Raw genomic sequence first — 22,887 nt, 5'->3', positions numbered from 1 at the left:
AGAAGGCTCAGCTATGGTTATTTTTCAGTACCAGTAAGAAGTAGATTAAGTATGTGGAAATAATATTCATGCCATGTTCCTCTTCAAACAGTAGGCAACTCAAATGCATACCATTTGGCTTTTCCACGATTCAGAATGAATATCTTGTATGACGATCTTCTCTTCCATATCCAGGTCGTTGTATACTGGTATGCAGTTACATTGATCCATCTTAAAGGAAGCTGCATTTCAGTTTTTAACATTTGTGCTAAAACACCTGAGCTGGGATTCTGAGTCATTGTGGAAGCCCACAGTAAGACTTAATCCCTGCCACAGACAATTTACAACCTAATTCAATAAGACAGAGAGTGGGGAAAAGATGAAACTGGTGTGACATTTCTAAATTCACACAGCATGTCAGCTGGTGAACAAGAACAGAACTTAGAGGACTTGGACAGATACTTTGCAGGGTCTAAGTGTTTTAAAAGGAGGACTTAACACGGTACAGTTGAGTTGGCTGTACTCATTTACTTAGCTTCTAACATACTGTAAAAGAAGCTAAGCCATGATAGTTTACCCTAGATAGAAACAAGGGGTAGATTTCTCTTGTTTCGTTTCATTTACTGTCAATGAGGTGCAGACAAAGTAAATGGATATGTCAAAACAACATGCACTCCTGCTTAGTCAGACCAAAACCCTCATGCAATTAGATGTCCGTCCATGCCCTGTGATTCTCTGGAATAAAAGACCCTGTACAATTGTAAATTATTTCATTGGGCTGTACACATAAATGGCCTCTTTACATGTGGAGGAAAATTTTAAGTAATGTCTTGTGCATTTTCCTAATGCATATCAAATAATGTGCAGAGAAATATTAGATGGAAGCCAGCACCATGGTTTTGATTGTGGTTAGTTTAACTGTTCTCGTTTGCGCTAAGTGGAAGCTGATGAACAATGGTTTAAACAGAGAAAAGGAAAATGGCCAGAACTGAAGTCAGTCAGCCACTTCCTGGATCCAGCTGCTTTGGTTTATTTTTATAATTAAGTTTGGCTTAAATTAATTATGACAGTTTAAAGAGAACTCTTTCACCTATTTAGCTTACTTTACATCTGAAACCAAGTTCCCTCTGTCTGATTGCATTTTGTCACAAGATTCACAGTCAGGATCCTAATAGCCCACAGGTTATCTACATTTTATTCATCTTGCTGCTCTGCAGTTGCCCTCTGCCCTTTTCTGCCCTTTTCTGCCCTTTCCAGCAGAGCACCAAAGCCACTGCCACTGTGGTAACAAAAACAAAGTACCTCCTAATTGACAATTAATACTGTTTGAGTTTGAGATGTCAGAAACAGCTAGATCAGGCCAATCTACCCCAGATTGAGTGTAAATCAGAATTGCTTCACTGACTAGAATGGAGCAGTGCTATTTAACCAGTTGAAGATCTAATTCAGTTTCTATCCCTATCCCAGTGTTTGAAACTTTGAACAACAGCTAAATCCCATAAAGCTTCTGACCAGCAGCACAGTGGTACATCATATAGGCAAACGATGCCATCCTGAGCCAAAGTAGTACATGATTTACATCCTGAAGGATGAGAATTAGAAATTTGGGTTAAAACTGTCCCAGATGTTACACAGTTTAAATGAAGGGAGAGACATAGATGTAAATCCCTTAATGCAAAAGAAAAAATCCACCAAAGCTCTTCACTCCTCCTATCAGAGGTGAAGCTAGCCTTGTAATAGGATAATAGAATTCTCAGGCCAGTTTGTGTCTAATAAGAAGTCCCAAAAGAATTTGCATTGAACCACCCAAGAAAGAATGAGGACACTGCTGAGTGGGCCCTCTACAAATCTTTGCCCTTATTCCACCTAAAGTGGGTTGTGGCTTAAAAGCCACATCTTAATCCTTAGCAGTTAGGTCATTCTGATTCAGCTGTTATAAATGGCTACATTTCTGCTTTTTAAGGACCTTGATCAATTTGCAAGAAGCATCACAAATTCCTATTGGAACTAACACACAACAAGACTTAGGATCAAATACAAACTGCATCAAGCAAGTGGAACTTACAAGTATGCAGGCTATATTCAGAAGTAATACATCTATAAAAGATGAATAAAATGCAAATTGGTTTGTAGCACAAAATAAGGTAGCAAAAGGGAGTTCAGCATTAGGTACATGTGTTAATGTGTATGTTTAGACCCTGAGGCCTTGTCCAGACAAGCATAGTGGTACGGTATGTGGCACCACACACCACACGTTCAGGCATTCCCTGCTCTGCTATGTTGCAGTGCAGGAGTGGGGGGTTTGACCCCGGGAGATGCCAGGGTCAAAAATACCCACATGGAAAAAAATCAGGGTGGCGTGTGTGGCAGCATCACATGCCACCCAAAACTGGAGCCTGGTCAGTCAGAGCCACTCTCCAGCTACTAGCCAGACTCCCAGCTGCAGGAGTACTGTGGCTGCAGCTTCCCCGGCCCCCAGGACCCTAGGTAAGGCTTGCTGGCCCCAGCCTTCCCTAACCCATCTAGGGTAACCTGCCATGTGCCAGAGTGCACGTGGCACAGGCATTCCCCAGGGGAAAGTAGCAGCGAGACAAGGTGTGCTGCTGCTACTTGTTCAGAGGAAACCAAACATCCACGCTTGCCTGTACACAGCCTGAGAGGACAAGCAGGTAACTGAGAACCCTGATATGTAACAGTAGTCATCCTTATCTAGTTTATACCTATGCCATCCAAAATGCTTCCAGGGCCAGATTCACCTTCTGGGAACTTTCCTTCTGTTTCTGTGGTTGCCAATCCACCACCACCTACCAAAATTACCATATGCATAATTCCAAATAAACAAATAAGTTCCTGATCCAAGGATCACTGCAGAGAATGGAAGCCTTTCTATTAACTTCAACAGACCCTGTACCTAACTAGCTCATTTGAGTCAAACTTGGACAAGCAGCTAGAATAAGCAATCAAAAAACCCATTAAAATTAAAACTAGAAACATCTTAGACTAATAGCAGTTCTCATCTGCCATCTGGATACACCTGAGTTCCCTTGGTTAAGCTGTATTCCACCCAGAGTAGCAACAGCTTGCAGAAATGGAGGGTTTCTATCCTATATCAGGGCAAGGTGAAACTTCTCACTAGAAAGCAGTAACCCTGTTAGGAGGACATGCTTAAAGAAAGTCCTATTGACAGATGGTGGCTAAAAAAACCCAGGATGAAGTTCTGCAAGCTTTTGTATGTGATAGCCCTACTTAGATTTGATTTAGACAACAAAAGAGATGACTGCTAAATTATTGTTCACAGCTCCTGGCTTATGTATAAATACATACAGAATCAGTGTTGCTACAAATGGATTTAATGATATACCTAGCCTCACTTAACACTTTTTTGTTTTTTTTGGATCAAGAATGCAATATTTTAGTAAGGGCCTTCAAAACAGCAACTTGGCTGTTGCAAGAAAGCAGAGATACTGAATGGGGAAGGGAAGTGCTATTCCCAACAGGGAAGCCTTTTCATACTCTCAGGTTTTGCAGAAAGTTCAGGGTATGTACTTCTGCTCATAACATTTCCAATGTTAGTATTGTACTACTGCCTAGAAGACCCACTTGAGAGCACAGCCATACTATGCTAGGCACTAAGGCTAGGTATAGATGCTCAAGAAGCCCGAGGCAGAAGCACTCTAACTGTCAAGGTTTACTCCAACTGTCCAAGGTTAGGTTGGGAAGAAGAAGGACACACATTAGTCCTTGCCAGGAATGGAGAGAGAGGGCTCAGAGCCTGACTGCATGGGCTGAGCCCAGCAGTTAAGCGGGGCACTCACACCCCATGGGCTCCCTGGGTTGCCAAAGACTCCCAAATAGAGTCAAATGGTCAAGATACCCCTGATTGGCTGACAGGGATATAATGGCTGCCCACCTAGACCTGATGAGGCAGTGGCTTGTCATGGCATGCATCCTCATGGCCGTGGGCCACCCGCATGCCGGCTCAGTGTGCCCTGTACCTGCTAAGTATGTGTGTGTGTGTTGGATGCCTGGGTTCTATATGGGGGGGAGGCCTATGCCACTCCCCCACAGTAAGACCTGGACCAGAAGCAGGGCCACAAGGAGTAGAAGAGCTCCTACCAGGCCTCTCAGTAGGGGATGGGCGTGGATGAGCTGGAGTCATCAGGCCGTGTTGCCAGAAGCTGCCCCAGCAACAACCTGGCCTGGCAGACTGGTGAGTTGCACTCTCTTGCCTCTGAGTGCTCCTGCACCCCTTTGGGGCTGGCCTGGATCTGCTTGAGGGGCCTGCATCTATGAGGCAACTGTGGTCCATTAACTCCCTCTCCTGATGCTGTGACTCTCTCGGCTCTGCTGCACCACAGGGTGTCTCCTTCAAACAGTGGGTGGCCTTCTGGAGCCCTCAGTCATGCAACTCAGCAGCCCAGGTGTAAGCACCCTCCAGCCTGTCCATTTCCCCTGTCCACAACTTTATGCATTCCCTGAAGCCAGTTTCACAGCCCCTGGCAACAGGAGTCCACAATGCACAGCTTGAGCTCAGAGGTTGTAACATCTCTTCATTTCACCAGCACCTTGTATGCACATTTTGCATTCACTCAGCAGCTGTTCAGCTGCCCATCCTGGACTCACCATGCTGTCTGCACAGAGATGCAGAGCCTGCAGACAAGGGGGAAGGGCTGCTTAGCTTGTAGGGGGGGGAGGGCAGGGTTGGCCTGAGGGGTTGATACAACCTGTGTTGTGAGAAGCTGAATTAGCCAGCACCCATTGGACCTCATTCACCCACAGATGGTACCAGAGAAGAGGAGGGAAAGTGTGGTTGGGCCATCTGGGAGCCTGTCCAAGTACAGAACCCAGGAGTCACCCTGACAGCAAGAGCAAACTGGCTGAGATAACAGTTCCCACCAGGGCTGGATTAACCCCTTAGTGGGCCCTAGGCAAACAAACTCATGGTCCCTGGGCTGGTTAGGTCCCACCGCCCTTCCCACCCCAGTGCTGCCGCTAGGAGGCAGCCACCATGGCAGCAAGGCCAGCGGAGGGGAGGGGAAGGGAGGCAAACAGGGCCATTCATGCCACTGCCATGGAAGAAAGGACTGGGACCCTCCTGCAGCTCAGGGCCCTAGGCACATGTTTAGTTTGCCTATACATCAATACAGCCCTGGTTTCCACGTGGGAATCCTTCCATCACATCCCTTTCCAGATGTGGCAGTGAAGAATAAAGGGACATTTAGGGGCGGTTGAAAAGGGAGGAATTTTTTCTCCTTCCTGTAGCAATTGTCAGACATAGCTGTGTGGTATCTCCTATCCCTGACCTAGGAGTGTTCCTTGAAAAAACAGCTCTTTACCCTTTTGCCTGCTCAACTTAGTAAATGCTATTGATGTCTTTCCATGAGTGCTTTGGAGGAAGGTGGGGTGGGGACTGTTTATTTGCAACTTCTCATGGTATCTGTGCTTAGGCTTGTATTTCCCATGGAGTGCCATGTGGCCCTGACAGAAATGGCAAGGATGTATCAATTATGTGGGTTTATGATCCCATTGAATAAGACATACTCTCTTAAGCACCCAAGAATAGATGGGAGGGGAACTAGTGCCTTGGCTGAGCTCTAGGCTTCAGCAGGGGTGGGTGGGGGGAAAGCAGGTGATTCTCCCTCCCCCTATACCCCAGCATTTTTGCCCCCTCTACTCTGACGCAAACCCCTCAGTAGAGTTCTTGGCCATAATGGCCTGAGGGATGGCTATGACCTCAGGAGGGTGGCCTGTGGCATCCTCAGCTCCCCTTGCTGCCCCTTCCTTACCACCCCCCTGGGGGCTCCACATTTCCCCTGGGGCCTGGGACCCCTTCACGGTCATGTGGAGCTGGGAGAAACCTTACCATCACAGGTTGTACAGTGTCCACACACATGGCCTGACTCATCAGGAGAAGTGTCAGGAAGAGTGGTTGCAGGTCCTATGAGTCATGCCAGCACAGCAGCTCCTGTGCTGGTACTGGGGGGGATAGTACATGGGAATTAGCCCCAAGGGAATCAACCCTAATTTCAGATTTAAGTGTTATTACATTTAAAAAACATGCATGCAACTGAAGGACTGTGTGATAAACTTAAGAAAAAGCTACCTTTCATCCATTAGACCACTTCAGAAAATACACACTTGGAAGTGTAATTGACCCGAGTGCAAATATTCAATACTTTTTAAAACCTTTGAGCAATTTAGTGGTAAATGGTGTATTTTCTTGGGCTAAGGAATCAAGACTCCACTGCCCATCCTGCAAACTCACAATGCCTCTGAATACCTGGTAATGTTAGGGGGCCAACTAATTAGACAATTAATAAAAAATGATGGACTATTGACACAATACCAAATAGCTGGTGATCCTAAGTCGTCCATTCTGAGGCATGGGCGGGCAAATGGGATGACCTGACTACTTCCACTCACTAGGGCATCAGAAAAAGTGACACTGTTTGTCTGGTGTCTTGCAAAATCTGTACAGGTTTTAGGAAATCTGGGTTCAGAGGGGAAAATCAAATGACTGCTTCTTTTGCAGGCAGCAGGTTAGGAGGGGTTATTCATATAGCCAGCAAAAGTGACAACTGAACTATGGTAACTAATAAAATAAACGTGTGGGAGCTCAACAAAAAAACTAGCCACCCTACGTATCTATCAAAGGAACTCCTAGCAGCATACCTTAAACTCTGTTATAGACTGTCTGAACCAGTTTTCTATCGAGTGCACACGGTTCCAAATCATTACTCGCGTGACCAAAATTATTAGAAATTGGCTTTAAGACATGACAACAGAGAAACACTCTCTGCTTCTTTATGGTCCATTGACTGCATCCAAGGTTTTTGAGACTTCATGTCTATGAACTGGACTTATGGGTTTCTGGTCCTGCATCCTGTATTGAGCACAGACAGTGTAACTGCTTCTCATAATCTACATTTTACAGGTGCATTTGGTTTCCCCAGACAAGTCAGAAAGCAGTGATGCTGATGCTACATATTAGCATGCATCAAGTGTGCTGATGTAGATTTTGGACATGTTCAAGTACATTTTTTTACTTCCATTAGGAAACTTAATTCCCTAATTCTGCCCACTGCCAGAAATCAGTGCAGATGAATCAGTTCTTTAAGACACAGTTAACTGTGAGCAGAAGCAAAATAGCAGCAGACCCACATTCAGCACTTGCTCACCTGCATCCATGACAATATGCAATAAGAGAAATAAGCAGTTTTCTTTGTGTGGATGGATCTCTGCTACCCAGGGGCAGGAGCCCGGGGACAGAGGCTCTTGTAGAGATGATCCCAGCAGGGTGCAGGGCCCAGGGCAAAGCAGTCTACGGGGGGCCTCCCTCCCCATCCCACGGCACTTACACCAGGGAGTGAAAGCCCCAGCACACCAGACACAGCGGGCCAGGTGGCGGCTGGAACTTATGGCTGCAACAGGCAAAGACACGTTCAACCCACCCGGTGGGAGGGTGGACCAAACTTCAAACATGGCAGCCATGGCCTCTCCACCCAGCTCTGCAGGGCTCCCCCAAGCACGAGGCCTGGAGCGGTTGCCCTGATTTGCCTCCCCCAACCCCCTCCCCCCGTCAGGGTGGCCCTGCTTGTCAGTGACATCCAGGGGCAGATCCAGCCTGACACTCAGGCAGAGGAGACAAGCTCTGGCCTAGGTTAGACTGCCACCCTATGAGGGTGGGTAGGGGGTTGAGCAAGGTGCTGCAGTGCTCCATGGGATATTGGTGGAATACAACCTACCATGAGTCATGATGGAATCTGGTACAGAATTTCATTGCGATGCTCTAAACTATAGCACTGAAGTCTGATACCACATCCATCCAGGGTTACCTTGGAGCAGAATCCACCATTTGTACAGTGCTCTATGTGCCCTGAATGTCTGTTCAGCTATGGCTGTCGAGCACTTTCTGTGAGCCTAACGCGCAATAAGTGTAACTTCTGTGCCTGGCCTAAATCAGTGATACTCAGACTGCTGGCTTCCAAACCACAAGCAGTTCTTGAAATTATCACCTGTGGCTATTTCCAGAAGATATTATCAACGTTCTTTCTGCAATTGTGAATAAGGCTACACTTGTACTATCTGTCTCTATCAACAGTGACTGACATATTGCATTTTTTTCTTTCTTCTCAACTCAGGTATGTTGGTCATAGGTCACCCAGGCGTGTATATGTAGAGGCTGTTCAGTTAACATTTTTTGCATTGCTCATGAGACTCCTGCATTGTTCAGGAGTCAGCATCACTGTATTAGATGAACACCAGAGACAGAGTTGATCTTAAGATAATTGTTATATCAAATTTATGCTGAGGCACTTAAAAGAATTTACTTAGGTCACACTTAAAGCCTCAGGTCTTGATTTGGGAACCCAGACCTACTGAGTAGAACTTTGGAATAAGTTTTGTTTTGTTGTTACAGTTGAGTAGCCAAGTCAGAAAAGCTTCCATTTCAGGCTGCCCTGAGAAAAAATGTCTCTGTCACTGAAACAAAAATATCGTTTCTGGTCAAAGGAAATGTCTTGTTTTTTATCCTTGAGTTTCTTTTACTTCCTTTTTTATTAAACTGAAAACAAAAAAAGGATACCTTGATTTCACAGAAGGTGGAAAAACGAAGACTGAAAGTATTTGCCTCATTTGGTAATGGTTTACAACTCATTGTTATTAGTGTCAATCTACCTTTTTGTCCAGAAAACTATTGGTCAAAAAAGTTTTGTAATCTCTTTATTTAAAATGTTACTTATAATGGTGGTGCCTAGTATATGTTAAGACTCAAACCATCACCAGCTATGGAAATTAAAATAGAACCAGAGGTTTTTGAAAACTAGTGGAGTTACCAGCTGCATGCACATACTTTTCCAGTACTTAGATCCAGATTCATCAAGGTATTGACACACCAAACGTCCAGCATGTAGTGCCATTCACAGCTTAGAGCTACACTTGTGCTTCAGAGGCTCAGATCTGTGAAAAGTAAAACTTCCTTGACTACTTCATTTTAAACATTTTGCTGTCCCATAGTGCTATATGCCCATGCTAAATTGCCCAGGGGAGCTGGAAAATAAAATCAGCCAGATAGGTTTCATTGATCACACTTGATCCCTGTTTATAGTGATGTTAGAAATTCTGTTTCTAATAATCTAAGAGATCACACTAGCATGAAGGGTGCTAAATTAATACTTCTATTTGGAAGGCTTAATCTGACCCCAATGCCATCTATGGGAGGACTTCTATGGATTTCACATAAAATTGTGATTTTGCCCTCTATATATCACTAAATATTAATGGCTAAAAACAAATGACTGCATTTTAAAATGGAAGCATACAATACAGTTTAAGTGAGAAATTATATTGAAGGCCATTCCATCCCTGCTTTTTTACACTTCTGAGGAGTGATCACAGCTTGAAGAGCATAACTCTTGTATCCTATTCCCTGTCGCATCACCATGCATCCCACCCCTACAAAAAATCTCAACTATATTATTAACTAAACAAGTAGAGAAGCTGCTGTCTGGATCATTTTCTAAAGACCCATGCGTGGGTGGGCCTATCTTCTTATGAAGTTTTTAGATGGGAGGAAATACCACAAGTCTGGGCTTCATGGTCTTTTGTGTTTGGAACGGTAAGTTGGATATCAGCAGTCAAGGAGAGGGGAAAAATTAGAGCTGTAATAGAAATTAGAACTGAAAGAAACACTGACAGTGAGTAGTGGAGGGGATATTTATTGGAGATGAAGCTAATGTGGGCACTTGCCTATATGAATCTTTGAGTTTTGTCAAAAACTCAAAGATTCATATACAAACAAGATTCACAAAACAAGATTACAAAACAAGAGTTTTGTCAGGCAAGTCATTTCCAAATACCACAATTTCCCTACCCCTTCTCACCAGTGAGGATAGTACATCTGTGTACTGTGAGACTGTGAGATAGAGTACTGGAATAAGTCTTGAAGGGCCAGGTTTTTGTCCCTACTCTGCCACTGTTCTTCTACCTAAAGGAACTTTAACTAATTATTTCAGCTTTATTTGTTTTCTCCTTCCACCATTTTACAACTTGTCTTTTATAAGAACACAGATGTGAAAGGAAACACTTACCTCAGCTAGACAAGGAGCAGAGCCGGCAGGACACCACGCTGGAACAGGAACATGGCAAAAGTGAAACTGTGGTGGGTGAAGATGCTGTGATGAAGGAAACAAAGGGAAAAAACTGGCAGAGCCAGAAGGAGCCAGGGCGAGCTCCTGTGTTGGTGTGGGCACGCTTTATGACAGCGTGCCGGGGATGATTTGCTGGCAGGCCCCCTGAGGCCGGGATAAAAAGCGTGGTGGAAGAACAGCTGAGAGGACTGGAAGTGAGGTCCCCGATGGGCCAAGAGTGGCCAGAAACAGAGCAGAGTCCCACTGAAGGGATGTGGTGGCTATCCCAGGAAGGGGCTTTTTCAGATAAGCAGAGCCAGACAAGGCTCAGTAACTTACCCAAAGGAGCACCATGGACACCAGACATCTCCAACCCAGACTGGATCCAGGCAGGACCTGAAGGGACAAGAAGAGATGGATGTCTGAGCCATGGCAAGTATAGAGCCGGGAGAGAGAGAAAGATGCCGGGAAGCAAGGTAATGCTTAGGCAAGACCAAGTACAGTCAGGAAAACTCAGACAATATAACATCCCTGTGCCCACCTCTGCTCTACTAGGCGCTCTCGTGCAGCCTTAGCCCGGACTATCGATCGAGCCTGTCCTGGGTTTGCGAGTGGACCCCAAAGACTATCCCGGCTGATGTCAGGGGATCCCCTTAACTCGCCTGCCATGACTTTGAATGGTACCTCAGTGGAGGGGTTCCCCTTCAAGGCAGCCTCCAGGGTCATCACGTCTCCCGGCGAGCACTCACGGGGCTCCGACCTCCCCTACACCCCGGCCACTCGCTACCTTGGGTTGCAGGTCTTCTGACCCTTTGGCGTCCTTGGCTCCACCTGACTCCTCCCCGTGGCCCTCCAGCCACACGCCAGTGTCTTCAGGTCGCAACTCGATGTGCAGACTTATCCCAACCACCCTGTGACTTAGCGTGCAATTCCCACCACTGTGACAGCAGAAGCGATGAGGCCAGTGAGCCAGGAGGCCACGAAGAGTGCCCTTAACCTATGGGCCCTGTGGATCCCCTGTGCCTAGGTGCCCAGCCCCAGTTGCTTGCCCCACTCGGGTATGAAGTCCCGGTCGATTATCCTTGGGCTGTAGTGGGGCCCGTCTGCCGCTTGTTCCGTCCCTACTTGTGGTCTTCTGCCGCACCCTGTGGCAATACCCAATGGGGTTCCCATCGGCCATGTCCCTGTTACCTCCTCTCTGGGACTTCCCTGCCGGCTCACCAGTTGACACCTCCGTCGGCTTGCCCGTCACTGCCTCTGCCAGTTCTGTAACCGGCCCCTCTGCCGGTGCAGCTGTCGGCTCCTCTGCCGGTGCAGCTGCTGGCTCTGCTGCAGGTGTTGCTGCTGGTGCCTCTGCCGACTCTGCTGTTGGCTCCTCTGCAGGCTCTGCTGCCGGCTGCACTGCCAGCTTCGCTGCCGGCTTCACTGTTGGCTCCTCCGCCGGCTCCGCTGCCAGCTTTGCTGCAGGCTCTGCTGTCGGCTCTGCTGTCGGTGTTGCTGCTGGCTCCACTGTCGACTCTGCTGCCGGCTCCGCTGTTGGAGCCTCCCCAGGCTCCACCCCCGGCTTCCTGCACTGCCCGACGCAGCAGTTGCGCCCCTCGGGGTGTGGGCTTCCCCCTCAAGCCTCTGCTCATCTGCTGCCCTCCTGCGCCCTCGGGGCAGCTTTTTATCTCCACCGGGTGGCGTCTCCAGCCGACGCCGCCTGGCCCCAGCTGAATATAAGTGTGGCCGATGAATCATGTTGGTGGTTTCGCCACACATGGTTTTTTCTTGCTTTTCGGACCCTGCAGAAGGTAAGTGGGGCTTTCTTTTTGCTTTGGCCTGGGGTCCTTCTGTAACCCCAGCTCCCCTGGGACAATCCCAATCCAACCATCATAAATTCTGAGGGCTGAAACACTAGAGTCCATCCAATACCAACTCTAGTGATCCAGAGATGACATCTTTGGCTGGCATTAGGTAGGGTGTAGGGAGGCAGAGCCCCAAGCAGGAACAACAATCGGAAGATTGAAGGAAGGTACCAGGAAGGCGCAGGACAGGCCATCTTCCTCCCAATTAAAATAATTTCCAGCAAGATGTAGCAGGCAAGACCCCTTGGGGGGACCTCCCAAGATCTAGCCCAAGAACAAGCCTGTCTCTTAAGCAACAGCGAAACCAGAAAAGGCCCTACAGACACGATGCACGGGTGAATGGCACAGGAGACTACAGCAGGACTCTCTCATCTCCTCTCTTGCACCAGGAACCTCTGACAACTCTACTACAGATGCATGGAAAATGGCCAGAGAATTTTGCCCCGTGTTCCCCCACCTCACTTAGGATGTCAGACTACTGAAAGACCAAGTTCCAGTCAATAAAACTTGTCCTAGAAGACAGGCAGAGAAAGAAAAACAAGTGCATTGGTTTGGCTTGCCCCCAGGCTGGATAATTGATATGTATGAAATCTGAATGGCTGAGGTTTTTTAATAGACTCCACTACTGCCCATCAGAATATTTGTTCTGGCTCAGGACAAGAGAACAGACCCCCTGGAAGAGGAATGTTACGAGGAGGGGATAGGAGGAAGACAGGGAGTTTCATGTAACTGTCGCACAATCCTGTGATTTTACACAATGAAGGAAGATGCGTTTCAGTGAAACTATGATCATTTCTGAAGTTCAAATTGGGAAATATTTAATCTTCTTTGGAAAAAATAACAAAAAATAAGCTGGTGCAATTGTAAAGCGAAATCTAAAAGAAGTGAAATTGGCACACACATCAACCCTGCTGAACTACTGCCATATTTGTGACTTATGAAGGCATTTCTTCCCAAAATGAGTTGACATGAGAAGCAAGCCCTTATTTATAAACAGAGTGTTTACTGGGTAATACTTGACAGCTGTGCTGACAAACAAAATTAATATATATATATTTTTAAAGTGCTAAAGATGGTTTTTTTAATCTACTGTAAAACAATGTAAACTAAGCCTTTTCCTAGTGTAAAATTTTATCAACTTAGGGTGCAGTTCTGCCCTGAAAAAGCACTTTAAAAATGTCACTAGGGGCTCTAGTCTCTGGGTTGCAATCAGCCCTCATCAGATTGTTCCAGTTTATAAGTAAAAAGAAACCTTTTCTAACAGCTAACCTTGCAACCAGCCTGGGATCAGTCAGTCAAACTAAATTGTTTACTTCTCACATATAGCTAGTAATGAGATTCTGGGCAGTCAAGTGTCCTCAGTAACATCTGTTAATTCTGCTACCTCCAAACGCTGCCCTTAGTAATACCAATTGGGTCCCACCGAAGGCTAATGTGTAGGTGTATGAATGTTGATAAAAGGGTTTGCTAGTACACAGGTATTGCTCCTGGCTGTAATACCATGGCAAGATCCCAGGATAACTCCCCAGAACTACCAGTAAATAAAAGGATTTGGGGTTTTCCCCCTCCCCAGCTAAATGTGTAAGACAGCAGGAACAACTGGTGCCTCCTGAGACTGGCAGTGAGTGGTGAGTGGGGACTGCCACAGACGCTGGTGACGGTGTCATTGATGGTGAATGGGGTGTGCCCGCAGGCATCAGTGGCAGTGGCGGGGGGCAGCAAGCAGCGAGCAGAGACCGCCTGCAGGGACTGGTGGCCATATCAGCAGCGAGTGGGGTGGGGGTGAGAGCGGTGACTGCCCACAGAAGCCAGCAGTGGCTCCAATGGCGGCCAATCTCAGCAGGGACGTATGCCCCCCACCCTGTGCTCCCCCTATACATTGCCTATGTAAGATAGAATCAGATACAAAATCTGACACTTTTTTTTCTGTCACTAAGTGTAACTGTGCTTTAAGGCTGATGTATTTCTGTTTTCCCAAAACCACTAGAAAAACACTTCAAAACCCCACTGTGACTCAATGGGACATGCCTGGCTGAAACAGAAGTTTGTTATATTTGGAATGGATCCAGAGGAGGTGCAGCAATACAGACATACACCACCTTTGGGTGTGCTCTGTTGGCACAGTGAGCTCTTTTGGACCACACTGGATGTCAACACAGCTCCTGCCTGGAGCAACATATTTGCTGGGAGCTCTGTGAGTTCACTTGCTGGTCAGCATCAGTCTGCTTAGGCCCCTGCTTGCATGCAGCTCTAGAACCAAGAGAGTAGGTGCTGCAGCTGTTAGTTCTTTCCATTCTCCCACCCCCTGTCCCATACCCCTACTTCCCCAGCCTGAATTTAACAGCAGGGGAAAAGAGATGAGCAGCATGCAGCTCTGGAGCTCAGGGACAGAACATCCTCACTGCGATTCATCTCCTTTTTTACCCTGATGCTGAATTCAGGGCTGGGGATGGAAATGAGGGGAAAAGTATCCTGTGCTGACTGGCCAGTTTGCTCAGAGCCCCTGGCACACACAGAGCTCCCAGCAGCAGCTATACTGACAGGCTGGTGAGCTCAGACATCATTGGCATCCAGGATCATGGCAAGGAGGATGTGGTTACACCCCCGTCCCTTCAGTTGCGCGGAGTTTCCACAGTAAGCTATCTTCTCTGTGCATGTGCCCTTGTCACTGTGATCCTGCATCCACCCATGATTATGTTGTGACCTCATGTCTAACCATGATAAAAGAATGATTATTTTGGGATATTCCAGTTGGCCAGACAGAAGAAAGGTGCTTGACACCCACTTGAATGATAGATAGGTCTGTAATGACTTTACAATCAAAGAACATCCAAACTGATTTTTTTTCAGCTCCAATCCTGTGGAACAATGGATTTTTCTATACTGGCATACCTGATGATTTTTCGCTGGAATGAGAAATTGTGTGCTTAAAGGGAAAGGCAGTGTTTAAGGAGGGGGTACTTGCCTTTGAAAAGGGGTATTAATCATCATTGTCAAGAATCTGAGCTGGAGAGAGAGAGAAAAAGCAAGGGGCCCTCTGTTCAGCCTGAAATGCTAATAAGATCCTAGACTCACAGAAGAGATTATATCAGATGAGGGGATGGGCATGCATCTGAGAACTTTATTTTACAAAGATCTTCAATCCTAGTGTTTTTTAAAAGTAAGGAAACGGGGGAAACAACTTTGTTTGAATGCTATATTGTCTTTAAAGAAAGTAAATGAGAAATCAGGATGCCAACAGCACTGATGTTATTCTGACAGACCATTTGTAAGCTATTAGATCTCTGGAGATTTGAGTTACAAGGTGTGAGGCAGCTGGAATGTGGAGGCCTACATCCCTACATCTCATGGAAAACAAGTGTGAACTTGGAAACATGCCCTAAAGACTCAGAGAGAGAGAGAGATAATAACTTGACTCATCCCAGACGTATGGAACCCAGTGTTAGGTTCCATTTCCAACTTACAAACAGCTGTCCAGAGGAGGATTGGATCCTGGTTATACTGGCTTCCATTAAATTGTATTGGAATTATGCCTGTAAATCTCTCAGGCTGACTTTGAATATCTCAACTGTAAAATGACTCAACTATGAGCAGAAGGATAAAGTACTTGGATAAAGTAGAAGGCAGAAGGTAGGGCAGTGGTGATGCATAGGGGGTGCACACCCCTGATAGTGCTGGTGCACCCCTGACAGCCAGCGCTTCCCGGTTAGGTGATGGATGGAGGGGCAGGCAGGAGTGCCAGTGCCCCTCCTGCAAGTGCCGGCTGGGGAGTGGGGGCGCTAGGAGAAGCACCACTGGCACTTCAGCATGATCGGCTGTGTGGGGACTCCCCTCCCCCAGTCAGCAAAATCAGCTGTGGGGGCCCCCCCCAGTTGGTGCAATTGGCGGTGGGGGACCCTGCTCCCCAGTCACTGACTGGCCACTGGGGGGCCACATGACCCTGTGACTCAGGAGGCACCAGTCACCCATGAGGTAGGGCAAAGTGCACCTTGAAGACTAATGGGTTAAGTAAGGCATGAGCTTTCATAGGCAACAGCCTATGTGGTCAGATGTATCAGTTTCATAACATCAGATACAGAAAACTCATCTGTGAAAGCTTATGCCTCTGAACAAGTCTCTCAGATGCTAGCTTACCTTATCTTCTGTCTGATTTCAGACTAACACAGATAACCATGGCTACCCCTCCACTTACAAAAAGCAGGTGTAAAATGTGTATTGATATTCTGAACATGGCCCAAATGAAGGGTTTTCCTAGAGAAAGCCATTCTTGTGCATAATTTCATGTAGTAACAAGTGGTATGTGCTCTATAACTTGGAATCTTCTAGTTTATTGCTAACAAAGGAATCAAATGTGAGATGGACAGCAAGACAGATTTCTAGATGATATTTTCTTAAGTAGGTTGAAGTATAGCCAGTTGAAGCAAATAACATTGTAGATTTATTCATCTGTAGAAGAACTGGCACACAGCAGGTACCTTGAAGGGATGGAGAGAAAAATAAAGAGAGAAAAATGGAAAAGGCTGATGAAAGAAAGCAGCCAGGGAGAAACCTCTCGAAGATTCCAGCATGCAGTCTGCTGCACTAATGCTTTATGTCACTGCAGAACATTAAATGAGCACTTAAAAAGGTAATTAGCACCTTTTCATAGGACCAGAAATCAAAGGTGTAATTTACCAAAAGTCAGTGAACAATATAAGAGATCTAATTTAATCACATTGCATAGCTTATCTTGGGTGAAAAATTAGAAACATACCTTGGTTGAATAGTTACCCTTATAGCAAAGTCATTTTTGTTCCCTCTGCAAAGCAATGTCACTATAACCACAATTGCATTTGATACAGACATTGAAATAATAGGGGACATTCTTATTATTTGAATTTCACTGGATCATTACCACTATGCTTCATAATGTAGGCAGGGGCTTTGCGATATATACAATAAGACACTCTTGTCTAGAAGTGAGAACAAGTTATTGCCTGGATCCCAATTTCAAGTATTTGAGCTTTGTTCCACACTTGGCAAAAGCTGAGGGGGTCGGAATCCACCAAAATTTAATGTAGTTGGGGTCTGAATTTTTCCAGTTTAGCAAAATGACTCATTTTCAATATTCAGGTGTCTCTTTGGATTTCAAAATGCCCAGTCCCACCTCAGTATTTGGGAATGAGTTGTTAAAACCATCTCTCCTACATTGAATATTCAAACAATAAACAAACCTAACACCAGTTTTAACCTTGCCTGAATGCTGTAACAAGAAATGTCCCATTACTTTATTTTCTGACCATATCTACACACCACAATGCCTTCTACCTCTGTGGGGCTTTCTTAAGTAAAAATATTACAGTGGGCACATCTACATGTTCATTAGTATGCTGTAATTAAGATACATTAAGTTTAGTATCTGTAATAACAAGTACTGACTTAATGCACCATAATCAGAGCTACTGCGCATTAGTGCAGATAAACACTGTTTTTTATGTGTTTTTTTTACTACTGCCTGTGAAAAATCCCCCCCTCCTTCTCTCTTGCTTTCTTCAACATCAACTCTGAGTCTCTTCTGTTTGTGCCCCAGTGGGAATGCTAGAGGCAACCTTACAGGCAGGGGAGCCTGAACCAAGATGGCTGCCAGGTCCAGGTAGAGCCTGATGACCCAGATGGAGGAAGCAGAAGGGTTGTGTAACCCAGGGAGCCCTGTATAAGCCCAAGCCTCAAGCCAAGGCATCAGTCTGCCTGTGGAAGCCATTGGGGATGGAACCCTCTTTGGGAGGCATAAGGACCAGAGCCCAGACTGCAGTAAGAGGACTCAGAAGGCAGCCCTATGTGACAAGGAACTAGAGACCTGCATAGGAACCAAGTACCCCAGACACTTTGTGTTTTGTTTTCCTTTCTACTTGCAGCCCATCACCAAGAGGTGTGGTGAATCCCATGCAGGACATTTCTTTGAACCAGAACTGGCACTTGCATTCTGTGGTTTTAATTTGTCCCTGGGGGGCCACATTGTGTCTGTAAGGGAGATGGAGGCCACTGAGAGGGGGTGACTGAGGACACCCTGAACTTAAAATTGCATGGAGTGGATAGAGGATAAGGACTATAGTGTGTCCTGTGGCCAAATGAGGCCAAGCTTGCCCAGACTGTAAAGCCAAAGGGTTAAAGTATGTTCTGTGGGCACAGGAGGCTAAGCCTTCCTGGACTGCAAGGCAGGACGTGGCAAGGGAAAAACAAAACTCAAGGCCCCTAGGTGTCCAAGTAGCAGATATTGTTGGTGCTAGAACCTGAGGACATAGGGTGTGACTGGAGCTGAGCTAGGAGCTCATGGCCCTGAACATTGGATCCCAACCTAGAAGGCTCAGTGAGAGTAAAATTGGGACAAGGCTCATGGGGAGCCTCAGATCAGACAGAGTCCACCTCTTCAAAAGGATGCCTTGCTCTCGGTACAGCTTTCCCTATTAATTTTAAGATCAAAATGTGGTAGGTGAGACTGGAGGGTGTAGGCGCTAGTAGGCCTCTAGAAGCAGATAATACCCCATAGTGGCACTTGTAAGTGGCCTACACCCAGTTTCTCTAGCCAACTTTTCTTACAATTACAATAGCTAATTGTGGTTTCTTCTTTAAGCCACTTCCTGGCAAGTGTAGTCCTAGGCCCTGACACCCCCCAGGAGGATTCCTCATTTCAGCAAAGAGCGAAAGGAGCAGTGAGCATTTGTTTTCCAATAGGATTATAAATCCGCATGTAATTGTATAGGAATGACTGTTCTGGAGAAAGTTGTGCTCGGTGTGATTCCTATAAAGATGGAATGCTAGCTGCTAGATATGCTAGAAGGCAATTTCCCCTAGGCCCCTTACCAGTGCCCTGAAAGAGGCCTGACTCCAGTTTTCACAGCTAGACCACTAACAAACATGCAATTATTTATTAATGTGACAAAATAAACTGTGACAAATGGGGCCCAAGACCCCACATCGACACGCTCATGGACCCACACGCGTAAACCAAAACTCCCAACCACAGCAGGAAGACTTACCTGGGAGGCTCAAAACAGCGGAGTCCCAGCTGCATGCAGCATCTGCACCAAGATTTAAAAGCCAGATGTCAATCAAGCTGGGTGGCACCGGGCTGATGACTTCTGGCACTGGCGCTGCCACGGGAAAGATAAAAGGCACACAGAGTGCAGGTAGGAGGGGGGGGAAAAAGACCAGTGGGGGCTGGAGCTGAGGCAGCCTTTGAGCCCCGTGGAAGGGAAGCACTGAGGTTGTGAACAGCCCAGCCAACCGGGAGGGCATAGGAGGCTTGGGATCACTGGCTGGAGGAACAAGCCAGTGCCCCTCCCCTCCCCACCTAGATTTAAAACCCGGGATGTCGAGAGCGTTTGGGGGTCCAAGATGGATAATGAAGCCAGGGGAGTCAACCCCATCAGAACAGAGGGGGTTTTTTGCTTCTCTATTTTTTTTTTCTCCCTTTTTGGGGATGTAACAGGTCACCTTCCCCAGCACCATCTTCCCTGTTATCCGTGCCTTATGTGGGGTGCCCTTGGAGTCCCCTTTAAGGTTCTTGTGTCCAGCTCTCTACTCTTCTGCCACATCTTGATGAAAATTATTATACTGATGTTCTTGTAAGCGGGAGACTGCCTATTGTATTTCGTTGTTGGGGTCTTCCACCTCCATGGGCCCTGACCCCTGTCTTTCTCTAGCTAGGCCTCCCCATCTAAACCCACCAAACAGGGTTTGACTCCGAGGCTCTAGCCTTTTTTTCTTGTCTTGAGGCTCATGGCCCTCCTTTCTGCTCCAATCAGGAGCCCAGCCTCCTTGGCCCAGAGGCCTGGCCACCAGCCCCACAGCCAGGGGGTCACAAGTTTAAGGCTGAGGAATGGCCCTGAGCCCACACTGTCCCAGTCCAAAAAAAAACAAAACTGCATCTCAGGTGCACCAGACCACCCTGGCCTTTTAGGATTGTGCCCTCTGGCGCCAGGGTCAGCCCAAATCCTGCACCCACACTGGTGCCAGGGCCTATATACCCCAAATACTGTGCCTTCTCTGGCACCCGGGTCAGTGCACCCCAAATCTTGCACCCACACTGGTGCCGGGTCCCCATGCTGTAGTGGGGTCCCAATGAGGCCTCCTCCCTCCCCAGTAGCCTCATCCAAGCCACCTTTGTTATTCAATAACAAAAAAAATATGAACAGTCCTGTCCATGGGCAATAACTGCCACCAAGACAAATGTGATTAAAGAAGGCAGCACACTGGCTTACATTTACGCAGGGGTTCATGCTTCAGCTCCCCACCGTCAGCTACAGTCCTTCTTCTGGGGTTGCTGCCGTCTCTCCGGGGTCCTCCGTAGTTCCCCTCCTCCAGCCTTTGGATCGCTCACAAGCCTCTCCATGGAGCTCTGGGATGCACTCCTTCCCATTTGGCTGCTGCCCCCTATTGCCGCTCAGCCCAGGGCTTTTATAGTCCTGGCCTGCCCCCTTCTGGTTACATGACCAGCTGGCCAGCTTTTAACCCCCACTTTACTGGCACACTGTGCCTGGAAAGTTCTGGCCTTAAAGGGGCCAACCTGTCTTCTGATAACAGGGCTAGGGCTCCCTGTTACAGTGGGGTATTATTTCCTTTTTCTTTTTGGATCACAAGGAGGTCCCTTAAGAAGACAGGAGGAGCTAGGGGGCCCTCAGTCCCCAGTGGAACCTCAGGTGGATAGTACTCTCCCAGGCCTGATAGCACTCACCCCTATGGCAGAGTTGCAGAGCCTGAAACCCTGCCTGGAATTTACCAAAGATGGGGATCAATCAAGACCAGAATCTAGCACTACAGGAAATCGTCGTTATAATGACAGCTGGCATGTGGCCGGGGGTCTAGGGGAGGTGGAGCCCCAACAAAGGGGGCTTTCTTTTCCCATCACACCTAACTCATCCCTTGAAATCTCATATCAACAAAGTCATGGCAGGAAAGTTGAGAGGAAGAGGCTACTCACTTGTGGTACTTGGAAAGGGAAAGATCGCTGGCTGATAAGCGTTAACATTACTTACACAAACTGAAACTTCAATACTGAACCAAGATGATAGATTCTTATTAAAACAACATAATTTACCTAAAAATGATTTCTCCAGCAATGGTAGCCAGCATAACTGTGTTGAAAATGTATAACAAATAGTGATCAGTATAGAAAAAGGAAAGTGCAAAAACAGCAATCTAACTGAAACCAAAGAACCTACTGCCTTTGAAAGGATCCAGTCAGTACAGGGACAATTATGCAAGCAAGGACAATGTTTGTTCTCTGCAAATTATATGCACAGTTCTAATAGTATGTTACAATGCATATAATTTATTATCTCAAATTGTATGTGGAGTGCCCTAAGCACATTGGTGGAGTAAATGCGTTGTAAAATGCAGCAATAAATAACAATGTATTATTGTTGGACCAACTCCTGGAATGTGTTAAAAATCCACAGCTCTGATTTGAGTTCTCTTTTTAGTATATTAGCTAATAATGCTGTTCAGAAGAATTGTTGCAAAATTCTTGGTCACTTAACATAGCTTCTCTGCTCACTAAATGGAATCTGATACTTATTAAAGAACTATCTTTCCCATATCCACCATTCTCCCAAATGCAAACTTCTGCTTCAAGTTTTTTCCCCATCCAGACTACAGCACTGATCATGTAAAGATTCACTACAAAATATTCATGATGCTAGAGGCATCATGTTAATGGTGTAATTTTTTGCCTCTAGCACTATGTTACCAGGCTATTATCATAAGGTCATAGGAAAGTAGAGCTAAAAGGGGTCTCACAAGGTCATGTAGTCCAGCTCAAGTCAGGATCATCCCTAATTAAACAAAGTATTTGTCCAACCTGCTCTTGAAAATTTCCAAGAATGGAGATGCCACACCTTCTCTAGGTAGCCTGTCCCAATGCTCACCTACATTCATAGTCAGAAAGTTCCTCCTAATCTCCAACCTATACTTCCTCTGCTGCAGCTTGTGGCCACCGCTTCTAGTCTTGTTCCCTGTGGCCACTGAAAATCAAAGCCCATCTCTAGCCTCTCTGTAATTGTTTTTCAGATATTTGAAGACTGTTTAAGAATTAAGAATGCTTGCTTAGCCTGTTATGCAAGACTGTGATGATCACCTTATCTCTTCCTTGTGTGCTATCGACTATAAAAATAGGTGACCCTTAAACATTCTATCCAAATAGGCCTCCTAGGGTTAGGTGGACCGCTGCCCTTTTTTATTGCATTTCTCCCTAGAGGCTGCAAGGAGTGTTGTGCTTCATGTATGAATTATTCCTTATTTTTGTATATGTTACCTAGGGCATATTTACACGACAAATTTACTGAGTTGACTAATTAGCTTCACAGTTAAATGTCACTATCTACACAAGCCATGCTATTAGGACAGAGTAAACTAATTAATTCCACCACAGGATAGTACTGCCAGATACAAGTACTATCCTGCTTTGGAGTACTTTGCTCCACCACAATGCTCATGTAGATGAGGACTGGGCTGGCTAGGGCACAAGGGTGCTACAGTGTAGGGGCTGTCTGTCAGTTTGCCCCTCACTGGAGCACCCTCCTACCCAACCAGCCCCTCTTCAGCATGTTGAGCCAGGAGGAACAGCCCCAGGCTGGCAAGCTGACTCTCAGAACTCCTTGCCAGCCAGGGCTGCTCCAACCTGGCTCAACATGCTGCAGTCCCAAGTGCACATGAAGGCACTACACCCGGGAGCAGTAAACCCCAGCATGAACTGCGCCAGAGTTCATTCAACTGCCTTAATATCACATGTAGATGTGCCCATACTGTATTAACTAAAGGCATCGCCTATTGTCTCCTTCCTTCCACTTTGCTCCTATATGGTAACCTTAAGAACACTCAGATGAAATATATGGACTTTGATAAACTAGGAGAATAAGCCATGAGATGAAAAATATTGTTTGCTACACCTGGAAGAG

The sequence above is a fragment of the Alligator sinensis genome, unplaced genomic scaffold (genome assembly GCF_000455745.1).
Source record: "Alligator sinensis unplaced genomic scaffold, ASM45574v1 scaffold188_1, whole genome shotgun sequence".
Lineage (NCBI taxonomy): Eukaryota > Metazoa > Chordata > Crocodylia > Alligatoridae > Alligator > Alligator sinensis.
The sequence above is the reverse complement of the archived record's forward strand: the minus strand, read 5'-3'. Positions refer to the sequence as shown.